Source organism: Mus musculus, chromosome 4, assembly GCF_000001635.26.
Source record: "Mus musculus strain C57BL/6J chromosome 4, GRCm38.p6 C57BL/6J".
In the NCBI taxonomy this organism is placed as follows: Eukaryota; Metazoa; Chordata; class Mammalia; order Rodentia; family Muridae; genus Mus; species Mus musculus.
Window position 1 is genome coordinate 74,650,846 of NC_000070.6, and position 16,886 is coordinate 74,667,731.

The 16,886-nt window shown below is 38.2% G+C and overlaps 1 pseudogene; it reads left to right on the forward strand.

Moving 5' to 3' along the window:
- Positions 12,822 to 13,687, forward strand: Gm11254 (predicted gene 11254; annotated as a pseudogene).
- Positions 13,688 to 16,886: the final 3,199 nt, after the last annotated feature.

Below are 16,886 nucleotides of genomic sequence, written 5' to 3' on the forward strand. Positions count from 1 at the left end.
ATATAGGACTGTTTAGATCATTAACCTGATCCTGATTTAACTTTGGTACCTGGTATCTGTCTAGAAATTTGTCCATTTCATCCAGGTTTTTCAGTTTTGTTGAGTATAGCCTTTTGTAGAAGGATTTGATGGTGTTTTGTATTTTTCAGGATCTGTTGCTATGTCTCCCTTTTCATTTCTGATTTTGTTAATTAGGATGCTATTCCTGTGCCCTCTAGTGAGTCTAGCTAAAAGTTTGTCTATCTTGTTGATTTTTTCAAAGAACCCAGCTCCTAGTTTTGTTGATTCTTTGTATAGATATCTTTATTTCCACTTGGTTAATTTCAGCCCTGAGTTTGATTATTTCCTGCCATCTACTCCTCTTGAATGTATTTGCTTCTTTTTGTTCTAGAGCTTTCAGATTAGTTGTTAAGCGGCTAGTGTATGATTTCCCTACTTTCTTTATGGAAGCACTCAGAGTTATGAGTTTTCCTCTTGGCACTGCTTTCATTGTGTCCCCTAAGTTTAGATATGGTGTACCTTCATTTCCATTGAATTCTAAAATGTCTTTAATTTCCTCATTTCTTCCCTGACCAAGTTATTATTGAGTAGAAAGTTGTTCAATTCTTACATGTATGTGGGCTTTCTGTATGGTAACTGCCAAGATCTTCTGGCTTTTATAGTCTCTGTTGAGAGGTCTGGTGTAATTCTGCTAGGTCTGCCTTAATATGTTACTTGACTTTTTGCCTTACTGCTTTCAATATTCTTTATTCTTTTCATTTGGTGTTTTAATTTTTATATGATGAAAGGAAGTTCTTTTCTGGCCCCATCTGTTTGGTGTTCTGTAGGCTTCTTTTATATTTTTGGGCATTTCTTTTTTTAGGTTAGGAATCTTTTCTTCTATAATTTTGTTGATGATATTTGCTGGACCTTAGACTTGGGAATCTTTATTCTCTTCCATACCTATTATTCTCCGTTTTGGTCTTCTCATTTTGTTCTGGATTTCTTGTGTTTTGAGATAGGAACTTTTTGCTTTTGTATTTTTTTTTTTTGAGTGTTGTGTCAATGTCCTCTACTGTATCTTCTGCTGCTGAAATTCTCTCTTCTATCTCTTGTATTCTGTTATTGGTACTTGCATCTGTGACTCTTGTTTTCTTTTCTAGGTTTTCCATATCCATGGCTGTCTCCCTTTGAGTTTTCTTTAGTGATTCTATTTCCATTTTTAGATCATGGATTATTTTGTTCAATTCGTTCACCTGTTTGATCGTGTTCTCCTGTATTTCTTTCAGGGAGTCTGCTATCATCTTCATGAAATGAGAATTTAGATCTGAATTTTGCTTTATATGTTGGGGCATCCAGGATTGATGTGTTGGAGGAACTGGGTTCTGATGTTGCCAACTCAAACTGGTTTCTGTTGCTTATGCTCTTATGCTTGCCTCTTGCCATCTGGTTATCTCTGGTGCTATCTGGCCTCCTTGTCTCTGATTGGAGCCTGTTTTTCCTGTGGGCCTGTAATCCTAAGATCCTGTGATCCTGGGGAGTCATGCACAACTGGAGTGTGTGCAGTGTGGGATCAGGTCCAGCACCAGTGCTCTGTTCTCGGCACAGGTGAGGACCGGATAGTGTGTGGGTGTTTCTATCACATTTTCTATCTACATTTCTATCTTTCATTGATTTCTATTTCAATAACTTGAATTAATTTTCTTATTTCATTCATCTATTTGTTTTTCTTTTTGAGGTTGAATTAGTTTATACCTATTCTTTCTCAGATCATTTAGGTAATTGTTCATGTCCCCGTTAAATTCCTTCCACACTTTGAACATGTTTGTATTTGTTCTTTTGAAATACCACTGTTAAATTTTAGTTAAGATATTCTCCTTTGGAATTATTACTATGTGATTAGTGTATGGGGGATATGTTGAATTTTTTAATATTATATATTTGTCCAGTAAGACCTTAGGATGTTAAGCTGGTGGTTGGACTTTTGCTGAATTATTTTCAGCCCATTATACTTGTGTTTTCATAAAGTCAGTATGTTGAATCACTTTTAGGTACGGTAGTGTGGAAGATAGTAGGTGACATCTTACTAAGGGTCCTTCATGTTGAATCACTTATAGGCTTTTAGCTTAAGTGTGCCTCAGGATCTAGGGATGTAATATAGGGAGTAGAGATGGAGAAGGGTACCTTATTTAATTTCCATTTGGACAGGGCACAAGTAGTAGTTCCACTTGAACAGGCATGGGGTTTGAAGAAGGTAGGGCTATAGGAATTACCTTGCTTGTTCTCCACTGGGCCAGGTGTATGCAATAGTTTGCCTTTAAACAGGCTCTGGGATGTGGGGAAAAGATTTTAGGTATCAGGAACAGATGGAGTGCTTTGCATGGCCCCTCAAATGTGATAGGTCAACTAAACAGAATCCAGGATCTAAGAAGGGAATTGCAAGTGGTCTGCGAGTGAGAGCTTTGCTTGGTCCCTTCCATATTGGGCTGAATGTACTGGTTCATTATGTTTTGATATGCCTTCAGGGTATGAGAATATTTATTTTTTTATTATACACTTTTACTAAAATATACAATTGTGTGCTTCCATAATTTTTTACCCTGTAGTTCTTAGATTTGGCTGACCCCACCCCTGGCATCATTCTTCTCTTTATTGCTCTACCATCATTTCTATTAAAACTTTGCCACCCTTATTATTGATGTCATTTACTTGTACATGTGCTTTGTTCTTCCCCATCCAAAGAACTTTTACCTACCATCTGTCATTTCTCTGTTACTTTCTTCTATAAGTGCTCACTTCATATTAAACCCAGAAATCTAAAACTTACAAGGCTAGGATCTGCATATGAGAAAGAACATATGGTGTTTGTCTTTCTAGTCCTTAGGTACCACACTTTAATAGTTTTCATTTTCCTTAATTTTCTGCAAATTCCACAATTTCGTTTTTATTCAGTGCTGAATGAAATTCCATTGTGTATATGCCTACATTTTTATTATTCATTCATCCATTGTTAGATATCTAGGATAATTTAATTACCTAGCTATTGTTAATAGATCATGTATAGATATGAATGTGTAGGAATTTTATAAGAGAATAGAGACTTTTGGGAAAATGCCCAGGAGATCACTTTTTCTTTTTTCTGGTGAACATACCTCTGCTGTTGCTATTCCAGCCATTGCCACACTATTTCCTCTGCCAAAGTCATTCTCCCACTGATTTTGGAACCTACCATTGTTGACTTTCCAAGGTATACTGAAAATTGAGAGTTGTGAAGCATACAGCCTAATGAATTGAACATCACTACCAGGTCTAGAGCATATCCAGTGTAAAGCCAGCCATTTGTGGACAATCTTAATAATGACATGCAAGCCAATATCTTATTATTTATTTTAAATACCTTTAAAACGCATAATAATCCTAATAGTTCTATTACTCTAGAGCAGCTGCTTTCCATCTGTGGGTTTAAAACCGTTTAGGGGTCACATATCAGATATCCTGCATATCAGATATTTACATTACAATTCACAGCACTAGCAAAATTATATTTATAAAGCAGCAACGAAATAATTTCATGGCTTGGGCTCACCACAACATGAACAGCTGTATTCAAGTGTCTCAGAATTGAGCAAATTGAGAGACACTGCTCAAAAGAACCCAAAGTGATAAACTATGTATTTTAGATTAACAGTCCTCTGTCACATGCAAATATTGTTCTCATTTGATATCCTGTATCTTTATTATTATTATTATTATTATTATTATTACTGACAAAGAAGCATTTTACTTTCATGTCATCCAAGTTGTTAATATTGGGTATTATTTTCTGTATAATTGGAGCCCCTTTCATGAACTCTTTGATATGCTATATCTTTTTTTTTTATTATTATGTATTTTCCTCAATTACATTTCCAATGCTATCCCAAAAGTCCCCCATACCCTCCCTCCCCCACCCCCTACCCACTCACTCCCACTTTTTGGCCCTGGCATTCCCCTGTACTGGGGCATATAAAGTTTGCAAGTCCAATGGGCCTCTCTTTCCAGTGATGGCTGACTAGGCCATCTTTTGATACATATGCAGCTAGAGTCCAGAGCTCCGGGGTACTGGTTAGTTCATAATGTTGTTCCACCTATAGGGTTGCAGATCCCTTTAGCTCCTTGGGTTCTTTCTCTAGCTCCTCCATTGGGAGCCCTGTGATCCATCCAATAGGTGACTGTGAGCATAAACTTCTGTGTTTGCTAGGCCCCGGCAAATTCTCACAAGAGACAGCTACATCTGGGTCCTTTCAATAAAATCTTGCTAGTGTATGCAATGGTGTCAGCGTTTGGAAGATGATTATGGGGTGGATCCCTGGATATGGCAGTCTCTAGATGGTCCATCATTTCGTCACAGCTCCAAACTTTGTCTCTGTAAATCCTTCCATGGGTGTTTTGTTCCAAATTCTAAGAAGGAGCACAGTGTCCACACTTTGGTTTTCATTCTTCTTGAGTTTTATGTGTTTAGCAAATTGTATCTTATATCTTGAGTATCCTAAGTTTTGGGCCAATATCCACTTATCAGTGAGTACATATTGTGTGAGTTCTTTTTTGATTGGGTTACCTCACTCAGGATGATGCCCTTTAGGTCCATCCTAGGAATTGCCTAGGAATTTCATAAATTCATTCTTTATAATAGCTGAGTAGTACTCCATTGTGTAGATGTACCACATTTTCTGTATCCATTACACTCTTGAGGGGCATCTGGGTTCTTTCCAGCTTCTGGCTATTATAAATAAGGATGCTATGAACACAGTGGAGCATGTGTCCTTCTTACGGGTTGGAACATCTGGATATATGCCCAGGAGAGGTATTGCAGGATCCTCCGGTAGTACTATGCCGAGTTTTCTGAGGAACGGCCAGACTGATTTCCAGAGTGGTTGTACAAGCTTGCAATCCCACCAAAAATGGCGAAGTGTTCCTCTTTCTCCACATCCTTGCCAGCATCTGCTGTCACCTGAATTTTTGATCTTAGCCATTCTGACTGGTGTGAGGTGGAATCTCAGGGTTGTTTTGATTTGCATTTCCCTGATGATTAAGGATGTTGAACATTTTTTCAGGTGGTTCTCAGCCATTTGGTATTCCTCAGGTGAGAATTCTTTGTTTAGCTCTCAGCCCCATTTTTTAATGGGGTTATTTGATTTTCTGGAGTCCACCTTCTTGAGTTCTTTATATATTTTGGATATCAGTTCCCTATCTGATTTAGGATAGGTAAAGATCCTTTCCCAATCTGTTGGTGGTCTTTTTGTCTTATTGACGGTGTCTTTTGCCTTGCAGAAACTTTGGAGTTTCATTAGGTCCCATTTGTCAATTCTCAATCTTACAGCACAAGCCATTCCTGTTCTATTCAAGAATTTCTCCACTGTGCCCATATCTTCAAGGCTTTTCCCCACCTCTTCTAAAAGTTTCAGTGTCTCTAGTTTTATGTGAAGTTCCTTGATCCACTTAGATTTGACCTTAGTACAAGGAGATAGGAATGGATTGATTCACATTCTTCTACATGATAACAATCAGTTGTGCCAGCACCATTTGTTGAACATTCTGTCTTTCTTCCACTGGATGGTTTTAGCTCCCTTGTCGAAGATCAAGTGACCATAGGTGTGTGGGTTCATTTCTGGGTCTTCAATTCTATTCCATTGGTCTACTTGTCTGTCACTACACCTATACCATGCAGTTTTTATCACAATTGCTCTGTAGTAAAGCTTTAGGTCAGGCATGGTGATTCCACCAGAAGTTCTTTTATACTTGAGAAGAGTTTTTGCTATCCTAGGTTTTTTGTTATTCCATATGAATTTGCAGATTGCCCTTTCTAATTCTTTGAAGAATTGAGTTGGAATTTTGATGGGGATTGCATTGAATCTGTAGATTGCTTTTGGTAAGATAGCCATTTTTACAATGTTGATCTTGCCAATCCATGAGAATGGGAGATCTTTCCATCTTCTGAGATCTTCTTTAATTTCTTTCTTCAGAGACTTGAAGTTTTTATCATACAGATCATTCACTTCCTTAGTTAGAGTCACGACAAGATATTTTATATTATTTGTGACTATTGCGAAGGGTGTTGTTTCCCTATTTTCTTTCTCAGCCTGTTCATTCTTTGTGTAGAGAAAGGCCATTGATTTGTTTTAGTTAATTTTATATCCAGCTACTTCACTGAAGCTGTTCATCAGGTCTAGGAGTTCTCTGCTGGAATTTGTAGGGTCACTTATATATACTATCATATCATCTGCAAAAAGTGATATTTTGACTTCCTCTTTTCCAATTTGTATCCCCTTGATCTCCTTTTGTTGTGGAATTGCTCTGGCTAGGACTTAAAGTACAATGTTAAATAGGTAGGGAGAAAGTGGCCAGCTTTGTCTAGTCCCTTATTTTAGTGGGATTGCTTCCAGCTTCACACCATTTACTTTGATGTTGGCTACTGGTTTGCTGTAGATTGCTTTTATCATGTTTAGGCATGGACCTTGAATTCCTGATCTTTCCAAGACTTTTATCATGAATGGGTGTTGGATCTTGTCTAATGCTTTCTCTGCATCTAAAGATCTCCTTTTGTTGTCGAATTGCTCTGGCTAGGACTTCAAGTACAATGTAGAATAGGTATGGAGAGAGTGGACAGCCTTGTTTAGTCCCTGATTTTAGTGGTATTGCTTCCAGCTTCTCACCATTTACTTTGATGTTGGCTACTGGTTTGCTGTAGATTGCTTTTATAATGGTTAGGTATGGGCCCTGAATTCCTGATCTTTCCAAGACTTTTATCATGAATGGGTGTTGGACCTTGTCGAATGCTTTTTTTCGCATCTAACGGGATGATTGTGTGGTTTTTGTCTTTGGGTTTGTTTATATAATGGATTTTGTAGATGGATTTCCGTATATTAAACCATCCCTGCATCCCTGGAATAAAACCTAATTGGTCAGGATGGATGATTGCTTTAATGTGTTCTTACATTCGGTTAGCGAGAATTTTTTTTGAGGATTTTTGCATCTATATATAAGGGAAATTGGTCTGAAGTTCTCTATCTTTGTTGGATCTTTCTGTGGTTTAGGTATCAGAGTAATTGTGCCTTCATAGAATGAGTTGGGTAGAGTTGCTTCTACTTCTATTTTTTGGAATAGTTTGTGCAGAACTGGAATTAGATCTTCTTTGAAGGTCTTGTAGAACTCTGTACTAAACCCATCTGGTCCTGGGATTTTTTTTGGCTGGGAGACTATTAATGACTGCTTCTATTTCTTTAGGGGATATGGGACTGTTTAGATCAACAACTTGATCCTGATTTAACTTTGGTACCTGGTATATGTCCAGAAATTTGTCCATTTCGTCCAGGTTTTCTAGTTTTGTTGAGTATAACCTTTTGTAGAAGGATCTGATGGTGTTTTGGATTTCTTCAGGATCTGTTGTTATGTCTCCCTTTTCATTTCTGATTTAGTTAATTAGGTTGTTGTCCCTGTGACCTTTAGTGAGTCTAGCTAAGGGTTTATCTATCTTGTTGATTTTCTCAAAGAACCAACTCCTCGTTTGGTTAATTCTTTAAATAGTTCTTCTTGTTTCCACTTGGTTTGATTTCACCCCTGAGTTTGATTATTTCCTGCTGTCTACTCCTCTTGGGTGAATTTTCTTCCTTTTTTTCTAGAGCTTTCAGATGTGTTGTCAAGGTGCTAGTGTGTGCTCTCTCCGGTTTCTTTTTGGAGGCACTCAGAGCTATGAGTTTCCCTCTTAGAAATGCTTTCTTGTGTCCCATAGGTTTGAGTATGTTGTGGCTTCATTTTCATTAAACTCTAAAAAGTCTTTAATTTCTTTCTTTATTCCTTCCTTGACCAAGGTATCATTGAGAAGAGTGTTGTTCAGTTTCCACGTGAATGTTGGCTTTTCATTATTTATGTTGTTATTGAAGAAGTCTTAGGCCATGTTGGTCTGATAGGATGCATGGGACAATTTCAATATTTTTGTATCTGTTGAAGCCTGTTTTGTGACCAATTATATGGTCAAATTTGGAGAAGGTCCCACGAGGTGCTGACAAGATAGTATATCCTTTTGTTTTAGGATAAAATGTTCTGTAGATATCTGTCAGATCCATTTGTTTCATAACTTCTGTTAGTTTCACTGTGTCCCTGTTTAGTTTCAGTTTCCACGATCTGTCCATTGATGAAAGTGGTGTGTTGAAGTCTCCCACAATTATTGTGTGAGGTGCAATGTGTGCTTTGAGCTTTACTAAAGTTTCTTTAATGAATGTTGCTGCCATTGCATTTGGAGCGTAGATATTCAGAATTGAGAGTTCCTCTTGGAGGATTTTACCTTTGATGAGTATGAAGTGTCCCTCCTTGTCTTTTTTGATAACTTTGGGTTGTTAGTCGATTTAATCGATATTAGAATGGCTACTCCAGGTTGTTTCTTCATATCATTTGCTTGGAAAATTGTTATTCAGCCTTTCACTCTGAGGTAGTGTCTATCTTTTCCCCTGAAATGGGTTTCCTGTAAGTAACAGAATGTTGGGGCCTGTTTGTGTAGACAGTCTGTTAGTCTATGTCTTTTTATTGGGGAATTGAGTCCATTGATATTAAGAGATACTAAGGAAAAGTAATTCTTGCTTCATTTTATTTTTGTTGTTTGTTGAGGGATTACTTCTTTGCTTTTTCTAGGGAGTGATTTCCATTTTTGTATTTTTTTTTGTTGTTGTTATTATTCTTTGAAGGGCTGGATTCGTGGAAAGATAATGTATGAATTTGGTTTTGTCGTGGAATACTTTGGTTTCTCCATCTATGGTAATTGAGAGTTTGGCCGGGTATAGTAGCCTGGGCCGGCATTTGTGTTCTCTTAGTGTCTGTATAACATCTGTCCAGGCTCTTCTGGATTTCATAGTCTCTGGTGAAAAGTATGGTATAATTCTGATAGGTCTGCCTTTATATGTTACTTGACCTTTCCCCTTACTGCTTTTAATATTCTATCTTTATTTAGTGGATTTGTTGTTCTGATTATTATGTGTCGGGAGGAATTTCTTTTCTGGTCCAGTCTTTTTGGAGTTCTGTAGGCTTCTTGTATGTTCATGGGCATCTCTTTCTTTAGGTTTGGGAAGATTTCTTCTATAATTTTGTTGAAGATATATGCTGGCCCTTTAATTGAAAATCTTCATTCTCATCAACTCCTATTATCCGTAGGTTTGGTCTTCTCATTGTGTCCTGGATTTCCTGGATGTTTTGAGGTAGGATCCTTTTGCGTTTTGTATTTTCTTTGATTATTGTGCCGATGTTCTCTATGGAATCTTCTGCACATGAGATTCTCTCTTCCATCTCTTCTATTCTGTTGCTGATGCTCTCATCTATGGTTCCAGATTTCTTTCCTAGGGTTTCTATCTCCAGCGTTGCCTCACTTTGGGTTTTCTTTATTGTGCCTACTTCCCTTTTTAGGTCTAGTATGGTTTTTGTTCATTTCCATCATCTGGATGTGTTTTCCTGTTTTTCTTTAAGGACTTCTACCTGTTTGATTGTGTTTTCCTGCTTTTCTTTAAGGACTTGTAACTCTTTAGCAGTGTTCTCCTGTATTTTTTTAAGTGAGTTATTAAAGTCCTTCTTGATGTCCTCTACCATCATCATGAGATATGCTTTTAAATCTGGGTCTAGCTTTTCGGTTGTGTTGGGGTGCCCAGGACTAGGTGGGGTGGGAATGCTGCATTCTGATGATGGTGAGTGTTCTTGATTTCTGTTAGTAGGATTCTTATGTTTGCCTTTTGCCATCTGGTAATCTCTGGAGCTAGTTGTTATAGTTGTCTCTGGTTAGAGCTTGTTCCTCAGGTGATTCTGTTAGCCTCTATCAGCAGACTTGGGAGACTAGCTCTCTCCTCTGAGTTTCAGTGGTCAGAGCACTCTCTGCAGGCAAGCTCTACTCTTACAGGAAAGGTGCACAGATATCTGGCCTTAGGACCTCCCTCCTGTCCAAAGACGAAGGCCCAAAACAGGACCTGTCCCGAAGCTGAGCTGCTTTGGCCTGTCCCAGAAGCTGTTAGCCTCTGTATTCTACACTCTCACCTGTGCAGAATACTTTCGTAGGAGTCCTGGAACCAAGATGTCTGCAGCCGATGCTCAGGCCAAGCACTGCCGGCCTGGGCGGACCCCTATCCTCTGGCCGGGAAAGTGGCCAGATGTCTGGAGCCTGAAAACAGGGCTGCCTTAAAAGCTCTGTGGCTCTTGCCTGTCCCAGAAGCATTTAGCTTCTGTATTCCGTACTCTCACCTGTGCAGAATACACTATGCAGGGTCCTGGAACCAAGATGTCTGCTGCCAATGCTCAGGCAAAGTGCTCCCAGGCCGGGCGGACCCCTTTCCTCTGGCCAGGAAGTGGCCCGATGTCCTGGGCCTGTGTAGAATACACTCGGTGGGGTCCTGGAACCAAGATGTCTGCTGGTGATGCTCAGGCAAAGTGCTCACACTTTGATGAGTCTGTAGTCCAACTCCCAACACTGGTCAGCAGCTGCTGCGAACAGAAGTCCAATGATCTAACAGTTGCTCAGTCCCACCAGTCAAGCAGGCCAAGAGAGAGAATCGATATCTATATCTTATAATATTTTATCAAAGTTTTCCTCTTGCACATTTAAAACTTTAGGTCTTACATTAAAGTCTTTCATCTAGTTTTGGACTTTGTGTGTGTGTGTGTGTGTGTTTGTGTGTGTGTGTGTTTATACAGGATGAGTCATAGAAAGCCAATTTTATTCTTCTACATATGGACATTCAGTTCTGTCACTATCTTTGGGTGAATAGGCTCTCTTTTTAAAGAGTGTTTAACATTTTTGTAAAAAATTAGGTGAGTATATGTAGTTGGGTGGGCTTGTTTTGGTGTCTCTTATTATGCTCCATTGTTCTATACTTCAAATTTTGTGAAAACACTTTGCTTTGTAGTTTGTAACTATACCTCTGTAGTAAGATTTTAGATGTAGTATCCCCAGCATTGCTCTTCCTGATAAGAATTTTGTCTGTTGTGGGTCTTTTGTTCTTCAGTATGAACTTTTGGAGATATATTTCTAGTTTTATGAAAAGAGTAATTTAAATTGAAAACATTTATTTTATGCATATACACCTAAGCACATGTGTGTGCACCATCTGTGTGCATGAGCCTGAAGAAGTCAAAAGAGGCATAAGATACCTTGGAACTGTAGTTACAGATGATAGGGAGCAGCCATGTAAATGCTGAGAACTGAGCTTGGGCCTTTTGCTAGAGCAGTAAGTGCTCTTAACCACTGAGTCACTTCTCAGTCTTGTAATTGAAAATTTTATGGTGGTTGTGTTGAATCTGTAAATGACTTTGAGTAACACAGTCTTTAATGCTTCATAATAAGCGTTCACTTTTCTAGTGTCCTTTTCAGTTTCTTTCTTTGGTGCCTTAAAAGTTTTAGCAATGTGTTTCCTTCAGAATGCTTTCTTTTCCATATATGATTCATCATTTTATCATAGAGAATTGCTTCTCATGTGCAGGTTTATATAAACCAAGGCTCTTCTGTATCCGTGGGATAGTCTGCACCACTTCTCCTGTGTGCCCTGCCCTTATTCAGTGGCTGTCTTGTGTTGAAGTTCCTCTTCTCAGACTTACTTCTTCCATTGCCATTACTGAATAGGTGTCTCCATGTGTCCTTTAGCAGTGAGAAATGCTTATTATAGGACTTGAATATCTTTTACTTGAAAAGCCCCAAATGTGTCCTTTCATTGGTGTCAAAACCTGATTTATCCCCGTCTCTGTAAATATATTTAGTTTCTGGAGGACACGTTGTAGTTATGTTATTTATCTTCATAGAAAAAACATGGTGCTTCCCAGCATGTTTAATATCTAAAAAGGAGACCTGCCAACCATTATAGTTTTCCCTCAGCTATTTATTCAATCTGTGTTAATCAGGTACGTTTCAATTTAAATGAATTTTCAAACAAAATTTTCATGACGATTAGTAAGAGATGATATTATTATTCTATGGAGAGGTCTTAGCACAGCTGTATGAAAGATCATATACTTAGTAATATATAGACTAATGGCTTTGAATCCTGGTTCTGCCAGGATTTTCTAACTTCATGAGCTTAGCAAAGTTATTTGACCTAGTGCTTTAATTTCTTCATCTCTAAAATTATGTAATAAGACCAACTTCCCTGGTTTCTTAGGGAGGGCTAAGACATTTTAACTCTGAGTGGATTATCCTACTACATGGATTAATGTGGACTAATCAATGGCTCTAGGGTCAGTTGCAGCTGGTAGAGTATATGATAGATAAGAGGAACAAAGGAAAAAAATGAGAGGTGGATATAATGAATAGAGTAAGATAGTGAAAAAATTCCCAAGCTTTACATAATTCAGAAACACTTGAAAAATACTAAGCACATCTCAGGAAGAGTAGCTCGTGTCAGCTTTGCATAGGGAAACATTGTTCAGTTCATAGAAAGTGAATTTTAAGGAGTGGAAAGAAAGCTACAAACTAGAATATTGGGCCAAATTGGAAGAAATGAAGGAGAACCAAAATGGAGAGAATAACAAAATGATGTGAGCAGAGATACAGAAGACTTATAAAGTTCTCTGTGGCTCTTTCAGTCCAGAAGAGGGGGATTGGGGCAGATAGGGAAAGTCTGTGTTGAAATCAAGAGAGGTAATCTTAAAAGTTGACATGGATGAGTTCTGAACTTTAGAACAAACTGAAGTATTTTAGGGGAAGCTTATTTTTAGAATGTCTCAGAAGAGAAATATCTAGAGATAATTATAAGAATATTACTTGGGTTAAGGGCCTAAATGATCTATCTATTCCTTTTAGAAATATTTTAACAACCCGTTTATTCTGTTTAAGATAGGAAGGCATGAGATGGATCTAAGATGGTAACTATGGAACTGGAAACCACTTCTACCACTAATCATCCATCTGCTGAAGAGGCAATAACAGGATTTAATCATGAGGTTGTTAACCAAGAGCACTTTGTTAAATATCCTCTATGGAACAAGGAAGCACTCCTTTTTAAAAAATAAGACTTGACAAGCAAACCTTCCATTGCTCTCTACAATTGATACTATTGAAGACTTTTTTTTTCTCTCTACCACTATATCCAATTGTTGAATAATTTAATGCCTTTCTGTGACTACTCACTTTTTTAGGACTGTATTGAGCCTATTGAGCCTATGTGGAAAGATGAAAGAAACAAATGAGGAGAATGATGGTTAATTACATTGAACAAACAGCAAAAATGAAATGACCTTGATTACTTTTTGCTGGAGATACTGCTGTGCCTTTTAGGAGAATCTTTTGATGAGTACATGATGATGTATATGGGGCTATTGTTAATATGGGAGATAAGGGTGATAAGATAGTTATATGGACTACTGAATGTGATAACAGCAATGCGATAACACCCATTGACAGGGTATAAAAGGAAAGACCAGGACTTCCTCTGAAGGTAGTGATTGGTTATCAGTCCCACACAGACACAACTATGAAGAGTGGATCCACCACTAAAAATCAGTTTGTTGTTTAAGAAGACACCTTCTGAGTATTCTTTCAGAAAACCGTGTCATGCTATTGAGATTGGGATCTGAACCAAAGCCTTGTCAAAGTAGAGTGGACAGCATTGAAGTTGATTCCATCTAAAGGTTGCAAGGATATAAGAGAAGTACCATTTGCCTTTGTCTTCTACTTCTGTGTTCCTTCTTTCTCACCCCCCATTTTTTGCTAGTGTGTCTACTACTATACCCATCAAAGAAGTACAGTATATGTCACTGCAGAATCCACACATGTGTTCCAGGCCCACTCTGTAACAGCCAGTTATAATTACCATGACACACACATTTGCCTTTTAACAGTAATTGAAAAAGAACTTACATTCATATTACCTTAGCAGGAAAATATCCATTTCTGTACCACTCCACAAAGAAGTGAATCAGAGTGCAGCTTTCCGGCAACTGTATTTTCCCTTTCATAGCATTGACCTTTCTATCCTCTGGCTTATGACTGCTAAATTTTAATTTATTTGCTTTACTCCTTAATAACACTAATGATTCTGACTTCACTTGTTTTTTTTCCCTCAGATAACATTGGTGAAGGATCTAGGAATATGAGAGAAAGGTGGAATAAACATAAAATGTGTTCTTTGATAATTTTTTAACTGCAAAGCTTTGCTACAAACTTATGTCTTTCATTCAAATCAGTAATCTATGTCTGTATGATCCCTAAACAGAATTGTGGACTATAAACATATAACACTATAATTACATTCCTAACTAGTAGTATATCTGCTTTTGCATCTTTATACTATACTTCAACATTTTATATTACTTAGGTTATTTTGCTTTGGTTCCAAATGGCTCAAATAGAAATGTGGTCCCAATTCATACTAAGAAAGTATAAAAAACTGTAAATAAAATATGTACAGTAAATTATCTAAAAAGTGATAGGAAGGCATATTCAAAGAAGTGGCATAGTAACTTCTCTAATGTGTAGTGGTTGAATTGAGCATTAATTTTAAGAAGTGTGAAAGCAGACCCCGGGGAAAGACAGATGATAGTACTGATTATCAAGTGCCCTTTATTTATGCACAGACAGGGTTTTGGTCATTGCATGAAATAAAAACAGTTCACCTGTAAGGTTTGTGTGATTTCCTGTATTTGTAAAGTGAGTTAGAATGGGTCCTTAGGGCTTTGAGGGGGTGAATAAATCAACTTAACAACTCTAATGGCTTAGACTTGTAAAAAAAAAAGACTGAATTGTTTGTGTGTATGTTTCTGCTCCAATTACAAAGAAATAATATAGAGCATAAAGTAAAATATCTTAAAAATAGAGCTGTTATCTAAACTTTGCATAGTTGGAAGTCTACGGCAGAAGGACTATGAGTTTGTGGGCAGCTTGGACTGCACAATGATATTTTGTTTCTAAAAGGTAAAAATAAATATAGTAATATTAGTAGCAATTTTCAAAGCAGAACATCATGAGACCCACACACACTTGTTTGTGAAATGTGAATTTTTATTTTACTCATATTTTTTTTAATTAGGTATTTAGCTCATTTAAATTTCCAATGCTATACCAAAAGTCCCCCATATCCACCCACCCGCACTCCCCTACCCACCCACTCCCCCTTTTTGGCCCTGGCGTTCTCCTGTACTGGGGCATATAAAGTTTGCGTGTCCAATGGGCCTCTCTTTCCAGTGATGGCCGACTAGGCCATCTTTTGATACATATGCAGCTAGAGTCAAGAGCTCCGGGGTACTGGTTAGTTCATAATGTTGTTCCACATATAGGGTTGCAGATCCCTTTAGCTCCTTGGGTACTTTCTCTAGCTCATCCATTGGGAGCCCTGTGATCCATCCATTAGCTGACTGTGAGCATCCACTTCTGTGTTTGCTAGGCCCCGGCATAGTCTCACAAGAGACAGGTACATCTGGGTCCTTTCGATAAAATCTTGCTAGTATATGCAATGGTGTCAGCGTTTGGATGCTGATTATGGGGTGGATCACTGGATATGGCAGTCTCTACATGGTCCATCCTTTCATCTCAGCTCCAAACTTTGTCTTTGTAACTCCTTCCATGGGTGTTTTGTTCCCAATTCTAAGGAGGGGCATAGTGTCCACATTTCAGTCTTCATTCTTCTTGAGTTTCATGTGTTTAGCAAATTGTATCTTATATCTTGGGTATCCTAGGTTTGGGGCTAATATCCACTTATCAGTGAGTACACATTGTGTGAGTTCCTTTGTGAATGTGTTACCTCACTCAGGATGATGCCCTCCAGGTCCATCCATTTGCCTAGGAATTTTATAAATTCATTCTTTTTAATAGCTGAGTAGTACTCCATTGTGTAGATGTACCACATTTTCTGTACCCATTCCTCTGTTGAGGGGCATCTGGGTTCTTTCCAGCTTCTGGCTATTATAAATAAGGCTGCTATGAACATAGTGGAGCATGTGTCCTTCTTACCAGTTGGGGCATCTTCTGGATATATGCCCAGGAGAGGTATTGCTGGATCCTCTGGTAGTACTATGACCAAGAGAGGTATTGCTGGATCCTCCGGTAGTACTATGTCCAGTTTTCTGAGGAACCACCAACTGATTTCCAGAGTGGTTGTACAAGCCTGCAATCCCACCAACAATGGAGGAGTGTTCCTCTTTCTCCACATCCATGCCAGCATCTGCTGTCACCTGAATTTTTGATCTTAGCCATTCTGACTGGTGTGAGGTGGAATCACAGGGTTGTTTTGATTTGCATTTCCCTGATGATTAAGGATGTTGAACATTTTTTCAGGTGCTTCTCTGCCATTCGGTATTCCTCAGGTGAGAATTCTTTGTTCAGTTCTGAGCCCCATTTTTTAATGGGGTTATTTGATTTTCTGAAGTCCATCTTCTTGAGTTCTTTATATATGTTGGATATTAGTCCCCTATCTGATTTAGGATAGGTAAAGATCCTTTCCTAATCTGTTGGTGGTCTTTTTGTCTTATTGACGGTGTCTTTTGCCTTGCAGAAACTTTGGAGTTTCATTAGGTCCCATTTGTCAATTCTCTATCTTACAGCACAAGCCATTGCTGTTCTGTTCAGGAATTTTTCCCCTGTGCCCATATCTTCAAGGCTTTTCCCCACTTTCTCCTCTTTAAGTTTCAGTGTCTCTGGTTTTATGTGAAGTTCCTTGATCCACTTAGATTTGACCTTAGTACAAGAAGATAAGTATGGATCGATTCACATTCTTCTACACGATAACAACCAGTTGTGCCAGCACCAATTGTTGAAAATGCTGTCTTTCTTCCACTGGATGGTTTTAGCTCCCTTGTCAAAGATCAAGTGACCATAGGTGTGTGGGTTCATTTCTGGGTCTTCAATTCTATTCTATTGGTCTACTTGTCTGTCTCTATACCAGTACCATGCAGTTTTTATCACAATTGCTCTGTAG